The sequence below is a fragment of the Durio zibethinus genome, chromosome 4 (genome assembly GCF_047325235.1).
Source record: "Durio zibethinus cultivar Kanyao isolate XHJ-2024 chromosome 4, ASM4732523v1, whole genome shotgun sequence".
In the NCBI taxonomy this organism is placed as follows: domain Eukaryota; kingdom Viridiplantae; phylum Streptophyta; class Magnoliopsida; order Malvales; family Malvaceae; genus Durio; species Durio zibethinus.
Genome location: NC_143165.1, coordinates 30,200,297 through 30,225,275, shown reverse-complemented (window position 1 = coordinate 30,225,275; position 24,979 = coordinate 30,200,297). Strand labels below are relative to the sequence as shown.

Below are 24,979 nucleotides of genomic sequence, written 5' to 3'. Positions count from 1 at the left end.
TGGAAACAAATTATGTTTTTAAGAGCATGGATGTATATGAACTCAATTTGATGCCTGATTTGGTTGTCCCAACAAAATACAAAGTTCTTGATTTTGAAAAGTTCGATAGAACTAAATGTGCTTCTGCTCATATTCAATGTTTTGTTGTAAAATGGAAAGTCATACCCAAAATGACAAACTTTTGATATGCTATTTCTAAGATAGTTTAACTAGATCAATAGTAAGATAGTATGTCTAGTTATATTGGAGTCAAATCCATTCATAAAGAGATTTGGCTAAAGCTTTTATGACTCAATATAAGCATGTCATAGACATAGACCTAGATAAGCTATCTTTACAAAATATGAAAAAAAAGTCAACAAAAACTTTTAAAGAGTATGTGCATCAATGAAGAGATACAACGACTCAAATCTAACTACCACTAATTGAAAAAAAATTACAATGCTATTTGTTAGCATATTAAAGGCCTCATATTATGACATGCTAGTAGGAAATATTACAAAGAATTTTTTCAATATGGTGATTTTAGGAGAAGTAATCGAGAATGCCATTAAAACTAACAAGATTGAAGGGCCTGAAGCTTTCAATACTAAGAAGTCTACTAATCCAAGAAAGAAAGAGCAAAAAACACATCTTATGTCAATGAAAAGTGGTTCATTCAAACCATTTGTCCCCTATAATCTAAAACCACAATTCCTCACCTATTACTCAATCATTAATCAAGCTACCCAACCACCATACCACTATCAAGCATCCTAACAACCACTATATAGACCAAACTTTAATCCACAACCACTTAGTTTTACTCTTATAATGTTAACCCAACCAGTCAATTCAAGCCAACGGAACCCATATACAGTAACAATCGAGAAAAACCTTAGTTTGACCCTATTCTCATTTTATACTAACAATCGAGAAAAACCTTAGTTTGACCCTATTCTCATTTTATACTCTAGCTTGTATCCATAGTTGATGAGAGATCACCTTATTGCTCTTAAGTGTGTGGAGTCATTGAAGTCATCGTATCCAAAATGGTATGACCCCAATGCCAAGTGTGATTATAATTTTGGTGTAACAGGTTATTCTACTAAAAATTAAACGGTTTAAAACATAAGGTGCAAGAATTAATAAATCAAGGTTTGTTAAATTTCAACTCTAAGGCTAAACTTAATATTGGTAGAAACCCTTTTTCCAATCATATTGGTGGCAATACTAATGCAATGTCAAATGGATAAAGGTTGAAAGTGAAAAAATGGGTTAGTAAGATGAAGACCCCAATAAATAAGGTTTTCAATTGTCCAATTTATACATAAATGATTTTGCCTACAATTAATGACAAAGACAGTATAGATGATGACCATGATTGTCAATATCATGGAAGAAATGTAAGGCATATGATCTAAGATTGTTAAAGGTTTCAAATGGTGTTGCAACAATTGATGGATGCTAAGGTGATTGAATTTTATGTTAAGGAGAATGTTAGTAATGCAAGTATGATAGGCAATCAATCAAAAGTGCCTTTTATTCCAAAATCCCTTACCAAATTTTATGATGATGAAACAGAGCCAGTTATGGAAGAGCTAGTGCATTTCCTTATAACACCATTAACATTCAATGTTTTTAGTCCCTTTTCTTATAAGAGTGATAAGTCAGTCCTATGAGACTGGTTATCCTCGGTGTGTGTGGTGTGACATGTCTTGATCTAGGTCGTTAGATCAACCTTAGCCTTGGTTATATAAACTCTATACGAGACCTTTATTTTTTCACATTCCTTATTTTTTTCTTGCTCTATTACTTTCATGCCAACCTATTCTTTTATTAACCTCTAATATTTTTTAATTTTCTTTATTCAACCTCTTTTTTCCTCTTTAGTTGCTTTAATATGTTCACTAACTTTTTAATGATGTCATTTAACTCATATTTATCTTACTTTATAATGAGGTTAAGAAAGGTTAACTTGGTCAAAGTATGGTAGAAGTTTCTTTAGATGATGAGGTCTTTTCTATTATTATAAGAAAAAATCATAGCCCAATTGCTTTTTGGCTAAACCCAATGTCTAAGTCAGCGTAAAAGCAACTAAAAGAAAATGTCTGAGCTTGGAAAAAGAGTAAGTCAAGGTATTAAAAAGCAGTTAGCAACTTTACATACTAATATCAATAATCCATTTATCTCAATCAACGTAGGTAGTTTGATTCCTCAATCTAACCTTTTTTTAACTGCTTTAGCCTTTCTTGTTGAGTTTTTCTTTTAATTCCTTCTTATAGTCAAACTCTTATTTTAGCAAAGTCTTCAATGATTTTCCCTAATGCCCAGACCACCATAGATTTGATCTTAAACTTTGATTTGAGGTCATCATCAAATTTTAAGTATTTTATTTTTAATTCATCTCATTTATTTGATGTTGTGGAAGTCCTTGGTCTTTATCAGGTTTGAAGACCCGATTAGTCCATAAAAGTTAAACAAGCTAACAATGAGGCTTTTAGGACTAAAAAAGTTTGAAGATTTGATTAGGCCACTGATTAGGAGTAGGCTAAGAGAAAGGGAGATGGAGATGTTGAAGATTTCGATGACAACATTAGCTTATTCATCTTTTTTTATACATTTTTGTGACCTTGGCAAAAATCTTAAGGGAGTGATGAAAAGCCAAAATGCCCAACCTATCCTTAAAGAGTGCCTCACTCTATACTTGGTCATCATGTGGTTGTTTTAAAGGAAAGGTTCAACTTTCTTAAAAAAGATTACAAGATAGATATGCCTAAGTTTGAGGATTGGGTGATCAACTTGGTAAAGTCTAATAGGTTATGGGTTTATTGGGAATCCCTTATAGCCAGCCTAAGGTTTTTCTTACATTTTTTATTAGTCACCTTTTACTAGCATACAATTTGACTATCATTCAACTTGTCCCTAATTCTTTCATGTACATATTAGGTTTTATCATTCTTTGTAAAGAGTTAGGTCTTGTCTATTCTGTAAGTCTTTTTAAAGAATATTTTACCATAAAAAAAATCCTTATGAGAAGAGTTACTACTATGTAATAGCTTTTCATTCTAAAATGATTTTTGCCAATTACCTGAGCTCTATAAAAACTTGAAAGTTCCATTTTCTCTATATAAAGAAGGTTAATATGGTTTAGGAGATAAATAATTTTTAGAGCTTGTTTGAAGAGGCCAATGTGGGTCTTTTAGCCAATAATGAGCTTAGGGTACTTAACACAATAAATGATTTCCTTTAAAACTAAAAGTTAGTAGTAGACATATATAGTATGACTTCCCACAGTGTCCTTAAAAAGATCAGATTTAGGGGTAAATTTCTTATCTAATACAAACTTTTTGTTATAATTGTTCTTTAGTTAATATTTTCTAACTCTCAAATCGATCTTTTCAATTGAAAAAATGGTAGATAAGAAAACCATTGGTTTTAGCTTGGCTAGATTCACTTAACCAGTCACCAAAGGGAAAGGAAAAGGAAAGTCTTTTTACCCTGGTAATTAGACTCGTAACTTAGGTATTAAGATTGTTAATCAATCTTCTCAATGCTCTCAGGCCAAAAAAAGAGTCTTGTGATGCTACAAAAGTTGAAAGAGAAAGTGATGGCTATGAAAAAGTATAGAAAAAATCGAGGGTTTAATCATTATCCTCAAGTGCCTTGTCCAAAGTCTAACCAACTAAGGGTAAATTCTCCATGACTGTAGAGTTTAACATTGGAAAAAGTCCTTCTGATGACCTGAGGTGGTTAAGAAGATTACTTGTTATACTATTATCAAAAAAGCTATGCTATATGTTGGTTCTTATAATGAGTCTTTTAAACATGTGGTTGATATACTTTCTAAATTTGAGTTTAATTTATTTTACATATTTTGATCAACTCCCTTAATTTGTTTCTTAGAACATGGGTCAGACCCAAGTTCACCCTTATAAGGCTTTTACCAACGTCTACAAAGTTGAGCAAGATAAGAAAAAAAATACCAAGGACATCAATTCCCTTATAAAAGGAACTAGGATGCTCAAGGCCTTCAATGTTGAGTATAAAAAAACTAACGATGAGCTAGGAAAAAATGTTAAGAGCCTATCTTAATAGCTCAAAGATATGTTTTTCTAAAATGCCACAATTGAGTATCTTCTTTAATAAATCGAGCTCAAGCTGAGTGCTATTTTGGCTAAAGTGGATTGTTTGACCAAGGAATTTCAAGTGTCTAACATGGTCGAGCAAAAAGTTGTAGAGAACTTCTTTGAATCCAAGGATTATTATAACAAGTAAATAGAGTTTGTTCTTAACAAAAGTTGGGCTCATTCTATCTTACTCTAGAATAAGTGAGTTTCATATATGCCGACCATTATCTTTCCATAATTGACATTAATAACTTAAGGACCAAAGAGGTTGTCATCGATGTGGAGGGACAATAACAACAATAACAATAAGACGATGATGATATAGAGATAGATCAAGTTACTGTTGTAGCAATTACGTAAGGGGGAGCTAGAAAAGGTTACATTATTAAGAATCAAAAGGTCTAACTTATAGGAGCTAATCCACCAGAGGAACTTAAGGTGCTTTCTGCAAAAGCTCAGCCTAGGAATAAGCTTGATTTACCATTTATGCTTCTATTTCATTTCTCTTCTCATTTTTTTCTTTTTTAAACTTACATTATTATTTATTATTAATTAAATTTTTAGCTTTTCATTTTCATTTACATTTACATTATTTCTTTGAGCTCAATATTACCTTATTTGCTATGGAAGTTAAATAAATTATTTATGTTTAGCTTGAGAGGCTTTGTATGTTTTTCTTCTAAATCAAGTAAAGGATTAAGTCATCTCTATACTTAGGTTGGGCTACTACTGCCATAAATAATTATTAAGGATATATGTTGGACATTTAGAAGCAAATTTATTTAATTTTGAGTTTTATTTATTTCATACTTCAAATTTAAAATTCTTCTTTATGATAGAGTTTTCTCCGATTTGCATACATTTTTCTTAGTGTTTTAAAAAAAATGCCATAAGTACTAGATTTTCAACCGGTTCAAGTCAGGTAAGATCAATTTCAGGCCTTTGATCAATAATTTTTAGGATTAATTCCTACAAAAAAGATAATTCTCAAAGTGATAATTAATTCATTCCTTCAAATGGTAGAAAAATAAACGTATGCATTAAGATGATAAGTGTATATAACTTCTCTTAAAAGCTTGGCTTTATAAAGTATTATTTATAATTTTTTCATTAAAAAGTTTTCATTCTTGGCTCTTAAAAGAGCTGGTTTCACTTCTTCTTTTCCTAGTCAATTGCAATCTTCTTATTTTTTGACTCACTTCCCTTGGTCATAATTATGACCTATGTCTCTTTCTTACCATGCGTTTTCTCAACACTGGCTAAGCTTGAAGTTTGTTTCCTAGTCTTCCATTTTATGGTGGTAACATATCATTGTCTTGCCGTAAATGAGTCTCCTCGGGCCTTTCTTATTATGTTATGAGTAAGAAATTTGATTTTAAGGTGAAATGTTGACCTCACCACTCTCATGATAAACTAGATTAGTTGACCTAAAATCATGCTATATGTCGAAGGAACGTCTACCACCATAAATTCAATAATCGAGATGATAATCCTTGACTTAGATCCTAAGGTGATTGGTAACTTGATAGCACTTTTCACAAGAACCTATTCATTCCTAAAATCGATCAGGGTGGTGGCAAAGGCCCTTAATATATCATTGGTGATTTTCATTTTTAGCATGGTAAAGTAGTGCAAAAATCAATCGAGCTCTCATTATAAAAAGTATCATTTTCACAACATAATTGTATAGCACAACATGTATAAATATGGCATCATCATGGGAAAATTGAATTCCCTCTAAATTCTTTGAACTGAATGAGATCAGCTCATCTTTCTAGTTCTTTTATTTTTTGGCCATGGATCCAATGACCTTTACAGTTCCCAAATCAAATTTATTTTTGGTCAATGCAAAAGTCTTACTAGTTATCACATTAATGATCCCCACAATAGATTGGTTATCCATATAATTTCTTTACTCATCTCTCTAGTTAAACCTATAGTCAGTATTACCTCATCACCTCTTCTATCTTTTTTATTCTTTCTTGATTGTTTTTTCCTATCTCTTTTTCCAAAATTGTCTTTATTCAATCCTTGTCTTTTGTTATCCATAAACATATCTAATTGACCTTTTCTAATTAAATTTTATATCTCATTCATTAGATCTATGCAGTCTTTAATGTTGTGGCTATGGTCTCTATGGAAGACATATCTTTTTATCAAATCTATCTTACTATTCTACTTTAGTTTGTTAAACCATTTGAGCTGGGGGTCATTTTCAATTTGCATCAAAATCTTTTTTTGAGTGATATTTAATGCAATGTAATTATCATATCTTCTATTCAGGCTCTTAAATCTAAAGGACCCTTTTGTTATTTGTTTTTTTTTTAGGGATTGTTGATATTCTTGCCTCGTTGACAATTGAGGTGTGGGGATATTCCTTTCTCACCTCGACTATTTTTCATCATAGCTTCAACATTTATGCACTTATTTGCTATTAAAAACACATTAGCTAATGTTTTCAAGGGTTTCAAAGAAAGAGTAAGTTTGAAACAATATTCTTTATCATCTAAGCTACTACTAAGGTGAACACAACAGTCTTTTTTGGTTTAATGAATGCTAACAAAGTGGGTCAAGAAAAAGTGGCCTAGCTATTTAAAGGTCAAAATTAACCTGGATTCAAAGCCTATGTACCAAGACAGAGCTACCCCTTTTAGCGTAATGGCAAAGCCTTTACACATCAATGGCTCATTGGCTCCTTAGATTAGAAGGTTTGCTCTAAAAAATTAAAAATGATCAAAAAGATCAGTTGTGCCGTCATAAGTTTCAATCGTCAGCATTTTGAACCCTTTGAAAGGTAGGGCTCGGTTAATGTCCTCAATAAATGGGGATGTTTCTAAAAATTTGAGCTAGTCATTATAGACACTTAATTTTGTTTGAGATATTTTACCATTTTAACCAAAGCTCAGTTTTGCAATTGAACCTTGACTATAATTTTTTAAGCTTATTACACGGTCTATTTTTATATGCTCAAGAATGAGGCCTAATGTGGGTTTTATAGTGAAGCCCATTACATTGGTCCGATTGAATGCCCAAAATTACCCAATAAAAAGGACCAATAAATGTTATCCTCAAAGTCCAAAAAAATGACCCAAAATATAGTCTAATCAAAAGCTCAAAATGGCCCAAATGGTTAAAACCCACAATCAAAACAAAGCCGAATAAATAAAAATAATAAATAAAAAACTCAAATGACACAAGTCTAGGCCCAAATATATATATATATACAAATAAAAATAAAAAATTTTTTAAGGCCCCAAAGTTTTATTTTAAGGCCCAAACTATGGCCTTAGGAAGAAACTCATTTAGCCTTGCATGAGGAAATTGCAGCCCACGTGAAAACGAGGAAACCATGCATGAAACAAGTACCTGCTAGGCCATTTCGTTTAAACAAAAAAGAGAAATCTGTAAAGAACATGGGTTAGTGGCCGGTTACAAAGGTGAGAGGAAGAACCAAAAAAAGACGTGGGTGGAAGGAAAACGGGACTGGCGAAAAATTTGAAGAGGAACGTGAAGCAGAAAAAGAAAAAAAAGAAGGAGGAACAGCCAATAAAAAGCTGACAGAAAGGAGAGCATGCAAAATAAAAAAGAAGAAAAAACTGGAAAAGGAGAAGCGGCAAAGAATAAAAAACGTGAAACGGCAGCAAAAACTGGCAGAAAGAACGAGATCAGAAGCGTGAAAAAACAATAGCAGGAAAGAGAAGAGAATTAGGAAGGCAGTAGCAACGAAATAAAAGGAAACCAAAGAAAAAAGAAAAAAACAGACCAGAAATAAAAGAATTGGCAGCAGGCGGCAGAGAAGAAAAAGACTGGAACGGGAACGCCAAGCTACTGGCACCAGAAGAAGGCAGAAAAAAAACTGGGCATGGGTGCATGAAAGCAAAAACAAAAAGTGAAACAGAAGAAGAAGGAAGGGAAAACAGAAAAAAAAAGAAAAAAAAAAAGGGAAGGCAGAACAGCAAGCAGAAACGTGAAAAAAAAAAAAAATGCTTTCTTTTCGGTGGCAGTAAACAGAAAGGGGGTTTTAGAGTCTAGGTTGGCCTTAGTTCCTGCTCTTTTCGGTTCACTTCTCTTCAGAAACCAAAGAGGTTTTTCAAAACGGAGGAAATGGGGTGGACTGGATATAAAAGCTTAAAACATTTTTTTTTTTTATTTCATTCTTTTCTGATCTAAAAGTTTGAAGTTTCTTTGGCATGTCTGCTGTTTGCGTGGCCTATATGGAAGTTGACTTTTTTTTTTTTTTTTTCATGCTTGGGGTTTGGTTTCTTGCGTGGGATCTATACCTAGGAGACAAAAGCTCCATCATTTTGCGTTTAGTGTTATGCCTATTCTTTGAAGCTTAAAACTTCAAATGGTGGTTGCTTTAGTTGTTGGTTATTTTGTCTGCATGATGGCTGTTTATGGGAAGATAAAGAGCTTTAAAATTTGCCATTTACTGTTGTTTGTACGTGATTTGGTCATGTCCTTTTTAGGTTGTCCGTAAGGTTCCGTAAGGGTTAGCATTTCTGGGTTCATGTTTTATGCGGGTTTAGGTGTAGGTAGTTTAGATAAGCCAAGACGTTTAACAAGTACGAAGAAAAAAGAAAGGTTTTCGTATGGAAGATGCTGGGGACTGTAATGGGGTATGGTCTAATGCATTTTTTTATTTTCATTTTGCCCTTTAATTATTTTTTGAGTTATTTTAAGCGGCTGTTTGTTTTATTTTGTTTTTATTTCCCATTTATGTCATGGAATTAAGATGAAAGTAAAAAGAGGGTTAAAAAGGTTTCTTTTTAATAAATAAAATTAATAAATAATAAACATAAAAATATTATTAATAAAACTTAAATCATATGAATGTTTGAATAGCTTTTGGTATTATCATTGTTATTATTATTTATTATTATTCTTGTTATTATTTATTATTATTGTTGTTATCGATAAATGATTATTGCACTTTAAGTTTGATATTGATTATTTAATAACTTTGCACAAGTATTAGCCTTTTAATTGGCGTGTTTATGCTATTTTTTTTATTTATATTCATGCATTTAGTTATTATTTGCATTTTTAAAATTTCTTAAAATATAATAATAAAAATAATAAGAAAGAAATAATTGTTTTAAATCCCTAATTAGATGTTGGAAAAAATAAAAAATAATAATATTTTAAAAAATAATAATTTTGTTTAAATGTTGAAGAATTATTAAATAATAAAAATTAAAATAATAAACGGTAAATAAATAATAGTAAAGTTTTAATGAAAGAAAAAGATATATAAATATAAAAATTCATTTTTATTAGATAAATAATGAAAAATTAATTTACTTTAAAAATCTGCCTAAATGCTGAAGATTTTTACTTTTATAAATTAGCAAAACTCTAAAATGAAACTCCAAAATGAAACCTTAAGTGAAACCTTAAACCTTAGGTAAAACCCTAATTGAAACCTTAAATCTTAGGTAAGCCCTAAACCCTAAGTGAAACCTTAAACCTTAGGTAAAACCCTAATTGAAACCTTAAATTTTAGGTAAACCCTAAACCCTAAACAAAACCCTAAAGCTCTAATTGAAACCTTAAATAAAACTTTGAAACCCTAGATCTACCCATGACCCTAAAATCATCCTATATTTTTAAGGATTTATATGAAATAATCTGTTCTTGAATACTGCCTAGATGATGAAATATTTAGAAAATTTTATTTTATTAAGATTGTTCATATAAGTGTTTAATTTAAAAAAAATAATAAAATTAAATAAAAATAAAAATAAAGGGATTTTAAATAAAGTAGTCGTATCCAAACTCTATTAAGAGGTTAAAGAGTCCGAGTGGCTATTTATATTTAAAGTCCTGATCTTAAAGTCGTATTTCTTCATCATTTATGACACATATTTACATACATATTTGCATTTATTACGTAATTATATGTTTGTTTTTATTAAAGATGTTTATGGTCAACAATAGCATTTTTTTTATTGCATAAGAAGCTTTTTTTGAAAATTGATTTAATAATAAAATTAAAATAATATTCCAAGAAATATAATTTGTGGTATGCTGCCTAAATGTTGAAAAGTTGCCAACGATTATCATTTGCAAAGAATGTTATTTTTATTTTTAAAAGAATGTTATGGTAAATCTTAGACAAAAAGGATTATCTTTGGATTCTACCTAGATGTTGGAGAATTATAATATATTCTTTAATTTAAAGATTTTCACAATATTCTTAAATAAAGATTTTTAATTGATTTTTTTTCTAAAAAATGAAGGGAATTATTATTAAATTTCAAAATAAATAACCATTTTCATCCAAAATTATAAATAGAAAATGATTAATTGGTATCAATTTAAATAGGCACTGTGAGGATGTAAATTATTTTCGACACGTAACTGACTCTTGACTTAATCTTATTTTCGTAGATTGAAAGTATCTTTTTAATAAATTTTAAATCCATTTTACTATTTTATTCAAAAGATAAAAATTTTTGGGTAACCAATCACACTAAAAAAAAAGATTAATGGCGTCCATGTTTTCATGATTAAATTTTTATATATAACGATCGAGTTTTTAGACCAATACATTATAACAAAGTGCCTTGAGTAGATTGGGCCCTATTTGGGCCATACCAAAAGGATACAAAGGGTCAACAACATCCTACATCGGATAGCCTTTATTCTAGCATCTTCTTCTATAGTCTTTCTTTTATTCAGCTTGCATAATGCTTTCAAAATTTTGCTAAACTCCCATTTTCATTCTTTTTAGGCCCTTTCTATTTTCTTAGATTGATTCATACTCTCTTACTCCATTCTTCTTGTTTGAGCTCAAGTGTTATATCGTGGTGAGTTGGTCAAACTATCCTTGAACCTTGATTTACCACAATTATGGCGCATATTTAGAATGATGTTTATGAAACCATCCAATTATGCATGAGAATAAATGCATGAATGTCATGCATGCAATAAGGAGAATTTACCACATTATAATTGTTAATAAAGAAAATCTTTATTGAATTAAAAGTTATTTCTAACTAAATCCAATAATACATTCATGAAAAGTCTAGAGTTTATAAAGGAAAAATGTCCCTAATTTGTTAATATTGGCTTTGCACTTCACTAAGGAAATTTAGCAATTCTCAACAATGTGCTCCCACTGATGGCACCCTTGTCTTCTATTCTTTAACCTTTTCTACCACGTCTTTAGCTTTGTAAGTAGTCATATTGATTTGGTCAAACAGGGACTCTAACTGACCATGCTTTCTCACATATGCCTCATTTACTTGCCCACACTCTTCATGCACAACTCTTTGTGTTTCAATTTCAATCACAACTCCATTCAGCATCTGGATGTATCTTTGTGCCTCAGAAAGTGCTTCATCACTTTTTTGCAATTTTACTTGCAACTGTCTATTTTTTTTCAAAGTTGGACCAATTTTCGAGCAGTGGATGATTGTATTGTGTTAAAGTCAACGAATAGACTTTTTCATTCATCTTTTTCTTATTCAAGTGCTTGAACTTCCCTTTTTAGCCTTTTATTTACAAATTTCAACTCTTTTAATTGCCTTTTCAAACCAGTATAAAACTTTGCTAGGCTTTCCACAAATGTAACTTAGATTTTCCTTGTTACTATTATTTTATGAAAATTACTCCTCATTATAAATCTAATTATGTGAATGCATGCATAGTAAAAGAAAAAGGTTATTATACATAAAGAACAATATATAAAAAATACAAACAACAACGTAAAGGTTTAGTATGCAAAAAATATATAAATATATATATAAATTTGCAAGCAGAATAAATATCCCATCATGCATCCTATTTAGGATTTTCTAACAAATGGGAAAGTACGACTTTAACTTAAGTGTGGACCCTTAGAGTTTATTTACATGCTAGGTTCAAAGGTTTGACAGTCTAAGGGTTCCCAAATTGTTTCTTACATCAATATCCATTATATACTAGTAAGGCATCCTAACACTCACCCATTATAAGCTATAAGTGGAATGGTTCAATTGGAGTGGAAGAATTTCGTTAGCCCATATGAAGATATGAAATCTCATGAAAGCATAGTTGCTTTACTTCCTCTTAAGAGACGAAACTCAAATGTAGAATTCTTGTTATACATATGCAAATGAATTACAGATATAAAAATAAATAAATAAATAAATAAAATATATACAAATAAAGAGAAAATTTCTTAAATTTATTAAGTTAGGCTTGTATAAAAATAAATCATTTACTAGCCTAACTCTCGATATCCACAATAAAGTTATCAAACTATCATATGTATAGATTCATAGATCTATCGCTAAACATAAACTTTATGAATCACCATCAATCTTTTTTTATTTAGCTGTGATTAGCCAACTAACTAAATTTATCTCATTTTAAAGAGGAATCCTAAACTTGACTTAGGTATCTTTAAATGGTAGATTCTAATCTACAAAATCAAATTTAGGTTTTGAAGTGTGGTTACGCATGAGGAATATTATAACACCTTCATAGCATCAATGCAAAGAATGGTACCAATTTGATTTCATGTTATCCAAGCCTTAAAACATATTTATAATTTAACAAATAATTTAATTATTGAAAATTGATCTTAAAATTACTCTCATAGTTTGGTAGCAATTTAAGATAATTTTCTTACCTTAGGAGTTTTCATGGAGACTAGTATTTCACTTTAAAGAGGCTTTGTCATTGGATTCATTTCTTTTATAAAGACAAGATTTAGAACTTTGGTATAAAAAATTCTTATTAAATTCTCTAATATGTTGTTAAAATTTAAAAAAGATTTTCTAACCAAAAAAATTAACATAAAGATTGTTATTTGCAACGCTCTTACTAATTTCATCATCGAAGATTCAAAATTTATTTTTATAAAAATAATTTATTTTCAAAAATATCTTTAATATGTTAATAAGATTTTTTGTCAAAAATTATCTTCCAATATGTTGGTAGTATTTTATGAAAATTATTTTTTTTATAAAAACTAGGTTATGAAATTCTCTAATAGTTTGGTAGAATTCATAAAAATTTTAAATCCATGAAAAATCTTCTAATAGTTTTGTAAGACTCATGAATTTACTTTTTCTGAAAAATTTTTATTTTAAGAAAGAAAAAAATCAATTAAAAATAAAAAAAATTATCATGCTAATAATATCATGCAATAACATAACATATCATGCAATAATAATTAATATATTGACAATATAAACAGGCAATAATAATTAATATATTGGTAATATAATCAAGTAATAATAATTAATATATTAATAATCATGCAATTAAATATACAAGCAAACTAAATTCATGCAAATAAATTGTAAAATCCTACCAATTTTTTTTATCACAATTAAATAACAATTAAATGATAAATAACAAAAAAAAATGAAAATAAGAAAAAATTAGTAATGAAAATAAGAAGCAAAAAGAAAGCCAAAACATGTGATTGGGTCGAGTTTGGAGTGCAAATCTTCACACGGGTCAGCCAGGTTCACGTAGGTTAGAGGGCCTTCTAAAACAATGTCCTTTTGGTACTGCTATAAAAGTAAAAAATTTTAAGTTTTCTAAGAAAACATTGGTTCTTTCTTTCTCTAACAAAAATTTTCATTATCTTCTTTCTAGAAGTTTAACCCGAAAACAAAAACACGATGAAAATTACAAATTCGATGCTAAAAAAATTTAACTGACCACTGAAAAGTTTAAACTTTCTCATAATCACCTTAAATTTGTAGAATCTGACTGCCGCAATCCCTTTGATTGCCATGATTTTGGTCAAAAAATTCAAACATTCAACCAAAAAATTCAACAAAACCTAGAAAAACCCAAAACTTTGAATTTAAACCCAAAAAGTCAAATCAAATTCTATAAATTCAGGCCAAAAGTTCTAATCAAAACTAAAAAACACTCACAACGCAAAATCAAAATAGATTCCTTAAAAGCCCAAAAACTCAAAACAATTCTAAAATCATATCAAAAAACCAAATTCAAGAAAAAAATAAGACTCCATAATCCAATCTCATAAAAATTCCTAGAAACCAATAGAGGATCAAAATCACAAATTTCTAGAAGTAAAAATACTAAACTTGAAACTATGATTGTTGGAATTTGTTCCTACCTCGTATGGTTTTTATATCTATCCCTCCTATGATTTATGTATGTGTTTCTATTTATAGGGATTGAATCCCTTTCAATTTGAAAATTAATCAAGCTAATTTTGTGATTAATTCTGTGAATTTGTGTGATTTGATTTGATTTGATTTTACTGTGATTACATGAATTAAACACCAAGATCTTCACACAATTTTCTTTTTCAAGCTTTCCATTTTTTTTATTTTCTAAACTTTTTTTTTAATTTGACTTTGACATTCTTTTTTTAACCTTTGACTAAAATTAAAAGTTAAACCAAAAACAAAATCAAATCAAATTAAAAATTTTTTAGGCTTTTATCCTATAAGGCCCAAAGCTTCCAATCAGGCCCAATTTAGAATTGAAGGTCCATTTTAATTTTTAAAAAATTCTTAGACAAAATGGAGTGTATGCAACGGTACCATAACTTCTTCCTCTTGAGGTAGTTTTTTACATGTCAATTGAGTTGACTTAGTGAATTTGGCTTTGGCATCTTGCATGGCTATCTGCATTGGCTCTTGTTTGCATGAGTAGTGAGTTGACTTAGTTGGATTTGGCTTTGGCTTCTTGCATGGCTGTCACCAAGGCTTGTGTTTACATGAGTAGTGAGTTGGCTCAGTTTGCATGGCTTCTACTCGTATATTTGCATGGTACTATTTATATGCTCTTTAACAATTTGAGTTGACTCGATGTCTTTGCATGGCTCTTTAACAATCTTCTTGCATGGCTTCTTAATACCAATAGCATTTATAGTCCAATGGATGCCTAATGTGAGTACCATTTTTTTTTTTAAGACCAGGTAGTGTTGTGATATAACATTCATGTATTAAAATGCTATAATTAGGGTACATGCCAAACATGAACTAGATCTTTCTAACTTGTTAGACGCCAACACACAAATGCTTTTGCATCTAATTGTTGGAAAGTTTGTTGCATGTACCCTAAAAAATTGTTTCCATAAATGAGCTAAGGATGACATTTGTTTAACTTGTTGCATTGAAAATAATGATTTAATTGAAAATGTCATTAGATGTGTTATGCAAACTTGAGCCTCAAATTTTTATAGTTTATCCTTTCAAAACAAAGGACCAGCAGAACTTATATTTTATATATAAGTTCTTTATATTTTATTATAATTAATTAGTTATTGAAAGGATAAAAAAAAACACAAGAATAATTGTAGACAAAAAGGAAAAAAGTAGTTGTAGCCAACGATGCCCAAACGAAAATGATGGAAAAGAGAAGAATCAGAGTCAGAGAGACGAGAGTAAAGTCTTGCTTAGTTGATTTGGTGCCATTTGCAACCATAACGGCTGTGGAGTGCCTGGATGTTGGCTTAACTACCCTCAGCAAAGTTATCATGTCTAAAAGGATGAGCCACTTTATCTATGCTATCTACTCATATGCCCTAGCTTTTGTCATTCTTTTTCCGATTACTTTTTTCTTCACTAGGCCATGTCTAAAAAAATTTGACGTGGATTTTGGATGACATGGCAATTCATGTGGCAACTTATATGGTAGCCATGTCATTTTTCGCTACTGATTTGGATAAAATCAGTTATGATGATGGGGTTTGGAACATTTAATAAACTTCAGTGACTTTATAGGGACAAATTAAAATTTAATGAAGGAAACTAAGGATAGTTCAGTGACCATCCATGAATTTTACTCACACCTTTCCGCCACACCAATGACAATATCCGTTGAACATATCTTGTTACAGTTGGTTGTCCATCACATCTTCATTTAATGCTTGGTTGGAACTAAAATAAATGAGATTAATCACGTAATAAATAATATGTTGGGATATTGACTCAAATCTCAAAAGATAAAATAAGTTTGAGATTTTTTCGAAATTAATTAAATATTACTTTATAAATAAAAAAATTTAGAAGATAAATATTCTAAAAGAAAAAAGATTCTTTGTAAGTTAGTTAGAAGTCGAGATTTTTTGTAAGTTAGTTAGAAGTCGAGATTCTTAATAGGGTTAGGCACAAGAGAAATATATAAAAGAGCTATAAGTTTTTACAGGGTAGACACTCATAGGAATAAAGGAAATTGAAAAAGTTTATATAAATATGTATATTTGAATGTTTATGAATGGACTAATATAGAATGTGAGGGTTCATATGAGTATGGTGATTGTTATGTTTGTAAGTAGATTAGAGAATAATGAGATGTCTATATGAGAATGGGCAAGGGTATGTTTGAATATATGTTTAGGTTTAGAATACGTCATAAAACTAAAGGGAAATGAAAAGATTTATGAGTATTGATTGTTTAATCGATGATTTAATGTGTTTGTAATTTTTTACAACTAATGTATTTTTTTTTACATCCATAGTGCTAAGCAAGTCAAGTGTTAAATCACAAAATAATTATCTCTCATATGGATGATTTATAATTTTATTATGCTTTCACTTACTTGGATATTCAATTGGTTAAGGACTTTTTGTCTAACAGAATCTGGTTACGCTAATTAATCTTTCATACTCTTAAGTGAAAATTTCAATGGGGGTCTTGAGGTTTCCAAGCATAACTCAGAGGTGCGAAGTAGCCATCGCGGACTGCCCTCTGTTATTAATGATACCACACTTTCATAATTGAATCCCTTAACATGAGTTTGGGCTTGGCCACATATAGTCAGGTGAAAAGAGCAAGAGTTACTAAACTAATAATATGTTTGAGAGAAAATAATAAGGAATAATAACTTAAGGTAACATTTGGTAGCATTTTTAAGTTCTTCGCGGTGATGTAATTATTATGATAATAAGATTACCAAAATAATTTAATCATCAGTGACCTTAGATTACCATATATAGTACAATATTATAAATCATTAATGATTCTAAATCACTTGTTGCTGATATTCACTACAGGAAAATGTTTTTAGCAACATTTTTTTTTTACATTTAATACATTATAAAGCACCACTAAATGATTAGTAGTGTTTACTAAAAATACCACTAAGAGTGTCATTTATACCTACGTTGGAGAATATATGACCGCTTTAGGAAAAAACATCACCAAGTTAGCAATGCTTTTGGAAAAAAACACTGCTACATTAAGCAACGTTTTTTGCTACAAATGCTATTAAATTTAACAATATTTTTCAAAAAAAAAATATTGCTAATTTTGGTTATTTAGCACTATTTTTTACTACAAATGTTACTAAATTTAATGATTTTTTTTTATACAAATGCTGCTAATTTTGGTTCTTTGGCAACATTTTTACTATAAATGCTACTAAATCATGAAATTTATTTTTTTATTTCTTTCAATATTTACTTCTATAAATAAATAAAAAATATTGAAAGAAATACAAACGAATTGAAATTTATAAACTAAATATTATAAATATTTAGACATCTAAATACATAATTTGTTTCAATCTGTATGTAACCACAAACTTTAATATGATAACATTCCAATTGTTTCAATACATTAAGCAAAAATTTAAAAAGTATGAAATTGATGACTATTGAGACTTGAAGCTCCGCCATTTAATGAAGGATTTTTTTCACCATAAACTTGGTGAAGCTCTTTCTTTGCTCCTGCATCTCTAGCTCCCATGAACTGCCATTTGCTTCTTCTAGAGCTTGACTGCGCATTCAACTGCCACTTCCATTTGTTTTAATAACATAACTCCACAAATCATTTATCAGTCAAAACTCAAAAGCAGAAACAAGAGTCTGTACTATGAACCATTGATAAAAGAAGAGAATGACATTAGAGGAAACATGCCAGTGAAGGTTCTCTATACAACTGACACAACACATGCTTACCACACTCCGAAATCCTCTGCTTCGACCTCACAAACCAGGAAACCTCCCCCCACTTCTTCTCCTTCCCAACCTTATCATAACCCCCATACCTCTTCACAGCATTAAACAATTTACATAAATCAAATTCCCCCCTTCAAAAACCACCCTCTTCTTCAACTTCTTACCGTAATGTCCTTCCAAAAACCTATTGTACTCTAACACAAAAGTCTTGGAATCATATCTATTATATTATTGCAAAAGTTTTGCAATATATTATATTAAAATATATTTGAAATCAACAGTCTTTTAACAAGGAAAAAAACACTAGGATATTGATGTTAAAGTGAGGATTATTCCCATAAGATGAACAGATTCAAAATCATGCACAGAAAAGACATCATGGCATTCATAATTCTCTCTAGTGAAACAAGAAAAGACAAGTCAGATTAGTTCTTGTTATTCACATCATTCTTTTTGTTGGCACTTGAGGCCTGAGGGTGTTGATCCAGACATCACGGCATTCATAATTCTCTGTTTCAATTATGAGGAAGTTTATCTAGTGTATTTCCAAGTTGGTGAGAGTTACATACAATCTATGTATTTTGTAAATTGTGACCATGTAACAGATTGAAAATTTGTTGCTAAATGTTGTAACATAACTAGTCAACTTTGAATAGCCGCAAGAATGCTGAATCAAAAGGGCAAAAATGCAGGAGATTACAAGAATAAATAAGCATAACAAAGGTCTTGGAGAATACTAACCTGATTAACATAACGAATGAACTTGTCCATTTGCCAGAACCATGTGTGTGTATGTTAATACTTCAAATCTGTTACCATAGTCCACAATACATGATTTTTGCAAGTTATGTTAGCCTAAAAAAGACAAGAAATTTTAGGTAAAAGTGTCAACCTTCTCTAATATAACTAAAGGCAGAAGTGCCAACAAGAAATTGCAAAAAAGGCTAGCAACAGCCTCTACCAAAACCAACTGCATAGAGCAATTTCCATTACAAAAGGGAAATTGGATAATAGTTGGACAAGATAATACTCTTCCACAATGCCACAAGAGAATAAACACATATTATTATGCCAAGCATGAGGTTGTTGACTCAAAAGTTTAAACTAAAATAGGAAAGACCTACACGTGAAAGAGCAAAGCTTGAAGACAGAAAGGGGTTGAACTTTGAAGAGTAAATAGATAGAGAACTTAAACTAAATAATGATATTTGAAATCCTGAAAGGCAAATCAGTAAATCACAATGGAGTGACCAAAAAGTTGAAACAAAGTTTGGTTACTCAGTATCTCGACCACTGGTCAAAGCATTCCAATCCTTTGTGCTAATATACTTTCCAAGCTTTTCAATCTGTGATGCATCACGATTTCCAACAGTAACAATCTACTTAAAATGAACGAAAGAAAACATATATAAAAGGGGTCGAGAAATGGCAGATTCACTTAACATAAACCATATTAAGAAAAAAAAAAAAGAGTGGCACCCACTGCTTTGCTTCTAAAGAAAATACCTCATTCTTCAACTTTACTCTCACATGGTCCCATCAAAAAGGTGCATCCTAACCTGCTGCAAGAGGAAAACTTCTACAGTGTCCATGATGGATAGCTTCCTGCTCATAACTAACTGGTGATTCTATCTGCCTTAACCCCCTTGAGGTGGTCATCAGGATCCAAGGACTCTTTCCAGTGATTCTCGTGTGCCACAAATGCTTCCATTGATATCTTCAGAGGCAAGAAAAATGCCACCTGAAAAACACTGATGGGTTTAGCTCGGTAAGCTAAGAATGGCCTGAACGTAAAAGAATATGCATAAATAGACAAAAAAAATTCCTAACAGATAAATTCGTCCCATACAGCTCAATCCAAGAGCAATTATGATCATTTGGCATTCCATAACAAAAAGCATAAAAATATTCAAAATTTCTGGTAGGTTATATTTTCTTCTAATGGAAGAGAGTTTGGATATCACCAAAAAAAAAAAAAAAAGAACATTTTTAATTTAAAAAATGAAAGTTTTCATGGTTTCAGAATTCAGAGTAAAACATAAAGTAAGACTCTCCCTAGTTATCAACCAACGTTCTTTAAAATGTTAAAAGCAGCTTATCCTATAACAAATGAATGAATAAAGCACAGCAACATTTCAAAGAGAAGAAATAAATGATGAAGAATCGAGGAGTAGCAGAAGTTTGTATCAGTGACAACAATGGTGTTAGAAAGGCACCGACTTGTATCATTAGCCAAACAAAAGATCAAAGCTCAAATTTGACAATATATATCAGCAAAAAAAAAAGAAAAAAAAAAACAGAAATTTTGAAATACCCAACCCAAACCTAAAACCATTTCCCATTTTTTCTTCCGAACAGAATCCAAACGAAACCAAACGAAATTAATCTTAACAAAATAAAAGAAAAATAGGTTCTAGGAAAAAACTGCTAACCTGTTGGTTCAAGGACGAAATGGGTTACTTCGGCGCAAATATAATCGTAGGAAAATCTTATAGAAAAGAAAGGGAAAGGAAAACGAACGAATATTGAAGGGAAATCTGTTGGTTTAAACTGGCAAATCAAAAGGAAAGAAGGGAACGAGTTACAGCAGCACTCGGTACAAATGGAGGGCTGGGTGGATTTTTGAAATTTGGGGATAAATTAGCTGCATTTGTAGATATAAACGTTACTATATTTTATAAATTAACGGAGTTTATTTTAACAAACGCCTCTATATTATGTGAATTAGCGACAATTGTAATTATAAATGCCACTATATTTTGTAAGTTAATGGCATTTGTAATTACAAGTACCATTATATTTTGTAAATTAGAGGCACTTATTAAAAAAAATACCATTAAATAATAAAATACAATGCATTTTAATTTTAAGATAATTTTATAAAATCATATTTTCAAAATAATAAATTTTGATAATCATTTTACAATATTTTATTATACATATTTTGTAAATTAGAGGCACTTATTAAAAAAAATACCATTAAATAATAAAATACAATGCATTTTAATTTTAAGATAATTTTATAAAATCATATTTTCAAAATAATAAATTTTGATAATCGTTTTACAATATTTTATTATACAAACATTGCTAAATTTTACATATTAATAGCATTTACAATTTCAAATGTAGTTGAATTTTAAAGATTAGTGGCATTTTATACTTTCAACATCGTTGTATGTTTATTTAATGGCATTTAGCCAAAAAAATGCTGTTAAGTTTATAAAAACACAATAATTAATGGCACTTGGCAATAAACGTTGTTAAAAAACTATTACTAAATTCTTATTTTTTAGTAGTGATTATATGAAAAATAAATCATATAATACAAATATCTAACATAAACTTAAAAAAAGTAAAATATTTAATACTCATTAAATCAACAATTTATAAGATAATTAAAGTTATTTTATAAAAAACTACAAAAATATAAATCAATTTTGATAAAAATAACTTTTAAAAAATTATTAAAATATTTATTATCTTTTTTCTAGTCAATATAAATTTATAACATAAAACTTTTTTTACAATAAGTGATTAAAATATTGGTTTTTAAAAATTTTTAGTGACAATTTGTTGAGATAATGTTAACTATATTTTTTATGAGGATAAATTAATTAAAAAATTATTTGAAAATTATTTTTCTATAATGATAAAACTTTTTTATTTGTAGGTTAGGAATCAGATTATTTTTTAAGATAATGATTTTATTACTCTTAATTAATTAAGATCACCACCATATAAATTTTTTAAATTACTATTAAATAAAATGATATTATTATTGAATGTAGATCACAATAATTTTTAAACATATCACTATATACCAAATACTCTTGAGAGGAAGAAGAACTTACCTGATGTAGCTCGCGGATGAGAAAGCCTTGGCATAGTACACCTTAATCGGGCGATGATGCTTTGAGATAACCGTTGTAACCTAGCCGCGAATTGAGAATAATATGGGATGTTATGTCTTGCCATCTGAGCCTTTGGAAGATGCTGGCGCTAATTCGAGTATCACCATTGTCACCGCTAGCGGTCATAATGCTTTTACTACTGGTGATTTGTTCTTCGATAGTCTTGGCCACAAGATCGTCTCACGGTCTTGACGGTCAAATTGAGTATGAAATTGGTCTGGGTAATTGGTGATAATCTTTAGTTGGGTTGACTTGGCTATGACTTTGATTCCTCTGGAAATGGCTCGTTGCTGGTGGTTTTTAAACTAATGGGATTCCTGCTAGTGATGCCTCCGCTGGTATTTCGAAAATGCTTTCGATGTAATAGATAATATTCGTAGGAGGAACATGCTAGTTGGCAGCCTTAGCTGAGATGCGTCGCATGACATCATAATCTTGGCGGTAAGTGACTTTATTAGCACTAGGATGTTACGGTTTGAGATAGTAAAACGAGTGGAATTAATGAATACAGGGACGGCTACGAGTCTTATTTTGAATTTTGAGTATGGTGGCCGAGTTGGGTGAGACCTAGTCAGAATGAAAAGGGTCGTCGTACAAAAGTTTGCCATCTGAAGGATTGCCCCGGCGACGACAACCATGATACTTACTTGAGGGAATAGAATAGACAAGGAGGGTTCACCATGTTCGTTGGTGTCACCTTGCCATCAGGCCAACTTGTAGGCTGCCATCACTACTAGGCCAGCAAGGGATTATTATTATTATAGGTCCACCTCTCTGGCTGTGGTCGAGGAGCGGAAGGACCACTTCTGTGAAATGAGATGTCGCTAGTTGTATTTCCTTATGAAACACTTCCGCTGGCATTTGGATGGTGTTGGCCACTAATGATGAGGGGCTTCGGAACAGTGAGGATTTGATATTTTAGTTGGTGGCTATGCTTAATAAGAAAGGATTTGAACTTAATATAATAGTTTTGCTAGCCAAATAATCTAAGAGGGAAGTCTAGCGGGCTATGGTCTGATATGCTTTGAGTTTTGGTTAAAATTAGCAACACAATGTTGATCACTAACAACATATTTTATTAATAATAACAACTCTAATAATAAAATTAAATTAAACTTAAGAAAGTTAAATTTATTGAAAGGAATGATTTCTATACTACATAATTTATATCGTGAATATAGTTGAAGATAACGTTGAAATAAAGTTATTTTATTTTTTTATTCAATTAAAATCATAATATTTTTCTTTCTTTATTTACATTTATTTGAATGATTATATATAAGCATATTATATTTGTAATATAGTATAGAACGAATATAAATTTTATATATTATTAATTAACAATAATTGAATATTTTTATTTTTTATATTAATCATATTATTTTTGAAATCATACTTTAATTTATTCATTATTTTATATGCCATTAAAAGTATCATTTAATTAATTACATAACAATTAATTACGTCCTCGGAAAAAAATTGGATTTGAAGCTGGGCCCGAAGGTCATCGATTTGGATCTCATAATTGGTTTGAGGCACATCAGTTGCGCTTGCTATTTCCCAACCAAATACTTATCAGTTTCTTTTTTTTTTTTTTTGTCATATGGGTTTTTTATGTATAAACTTAATAATTTCTCATCTCTCCTACTTTCTTTAATCTCTATGACGCAGTGGATTTAATCATCTATCAACCCTTCCTCTCCTTGTACCATTCTTTCTCCCTCTCCCTTCATGTTTTCTTTCTTCTCTCTTTTTCTTTTTCGTTGTCAATGTGTTACAAGCTGTTAGAGTATTGGACTAATTGGGTTTTTATTCAAGTCCAATCCAATAAACATAAGTCTATTTTAAATATTTGTTAAGTTAGTTAATGTTTGATTACTTACATAGATGCTAATTACACGGGTCCTTGGTCTTTGTTGAGTCATTATTCTGTTGGTATATAGGTGTATCGGCAAGGATTGAATCCAGTCAATGAAATATAATCTATAGAAAATTCTCTATTCTTTCTATGAATTATTCTTCTTCTTTCTCTTATCAAGCTATGTAGGTATTCTGTTGCAGCTAATCTTCTCCAACACGATTTAGCTCCTATCATTTGCTATCAGAGCAGACGATTCGACGATGGCGGAAGGCGTAACCACCATAGCACAGAAAGAACTAGGTCAATTGCGAAAAGAGCTGAATTCCAAGTTGAGCCAAACAACAACCCAGCTACGAGAAGAACTACATAATGGTTAGCAAGTTGGCTGGAGAAAATTGGCACCAATCGGAGCAAGATGTTTAAACAACTCGCTTCAAAGTTAGAGAGTTCATTAAAGATATCAGAAGCAAGGAATGTGGAAGAAGCAGTTTCTTCGATGGTCAAACAAAATGAGACGATGGATGTGAATGGAACCAAATCATTGATGAAACTGGGTGGTTCTCTTATGGCAACCACAACGCATACCAAATATTCTAAGATCGAGTGCCCACGATTTGAGGGAAGCGATTTCAAGGGCTGGCTATTTAAGATCGAACAATTCTTTGAAGCTGATCTGATTAGAGAAAGTGGTAAGGTTAAGATTATAATGATGCATCTAGATGGGAAGGCTCTTCAATGGCACCAGCGGTTTATGAAGAACAGGGGAAAGCTCACTGGTGTTTCATGGCTTCGATATATTGCTAAATGTGATCTCGTTTTTGATGAGAATGAGTTTTCTGATCTTATGTTTGAATTAGTGAGTCTGAAGCAAAACCATATTGTTAATGATTATTATGATGAATTTGAGGGACTGTTAAACATGATTGATATATCTGATGAGCATGCCTTATTATCTTCTATTAGCAATCCGAATCCAGATGTATCCAAACTTGTTAGAATGTTTTATCCCAAAGATCTTACCCATGCTTATAACCTTGCCAAACAAATGGAATCCTCGAAAACCTTGTACTTCTTTAAAAAATCCCTTGCCAGCACCAACCTCATCAACTCAGATATCAAGTCAACCTAAAATGACTTACTCTCCCTTACTGCGTACTCCAAAGGCTTTCTTTATGAACTATAATCAACCTGCTAAACATGTAACTCCCT

The 24,979-nt window shown here is 30.5% G+C and overlaps 1 long non-coding RNA gene across 4 annotated transcripts; it reads right to left on the bottom strand.

Annotated features, from left to right (window-relative positions):
- Positions 1–17,540: 17,540 nt before the first annotated feature.
- LOC111288049 (uncharacterized) lies at positions 17,541–22,695 on the bottom strand. 4 transcript variants are annotated; one of them, XR_016341689.1, is made up of 3 exons: positions 20,428–20,717; positions 19,502–19,736; positions 17,541–18,804 (listed from the first exon to the last, which is right to left on the bottom strand). It is a non-coding gene; the product is annotated as an uncharacterized LOC111288049 (long non-coding RNA). The 4 variants fall into 4 exon arrangements; XR_016341687.1 differs by lacking the exon at positions 20,428–20,717 and adding an exon at positions 21,850–22,695 and having other exon boundaries at positions 17,541–19,736; XR_016341688.1 differs by having other exon boundaries at positions 17,541–19,746; positions 20,428–20,726.
- Between the last annotated feature and the right edge of the window lie 2,284 nt (positions 22,696–24,979).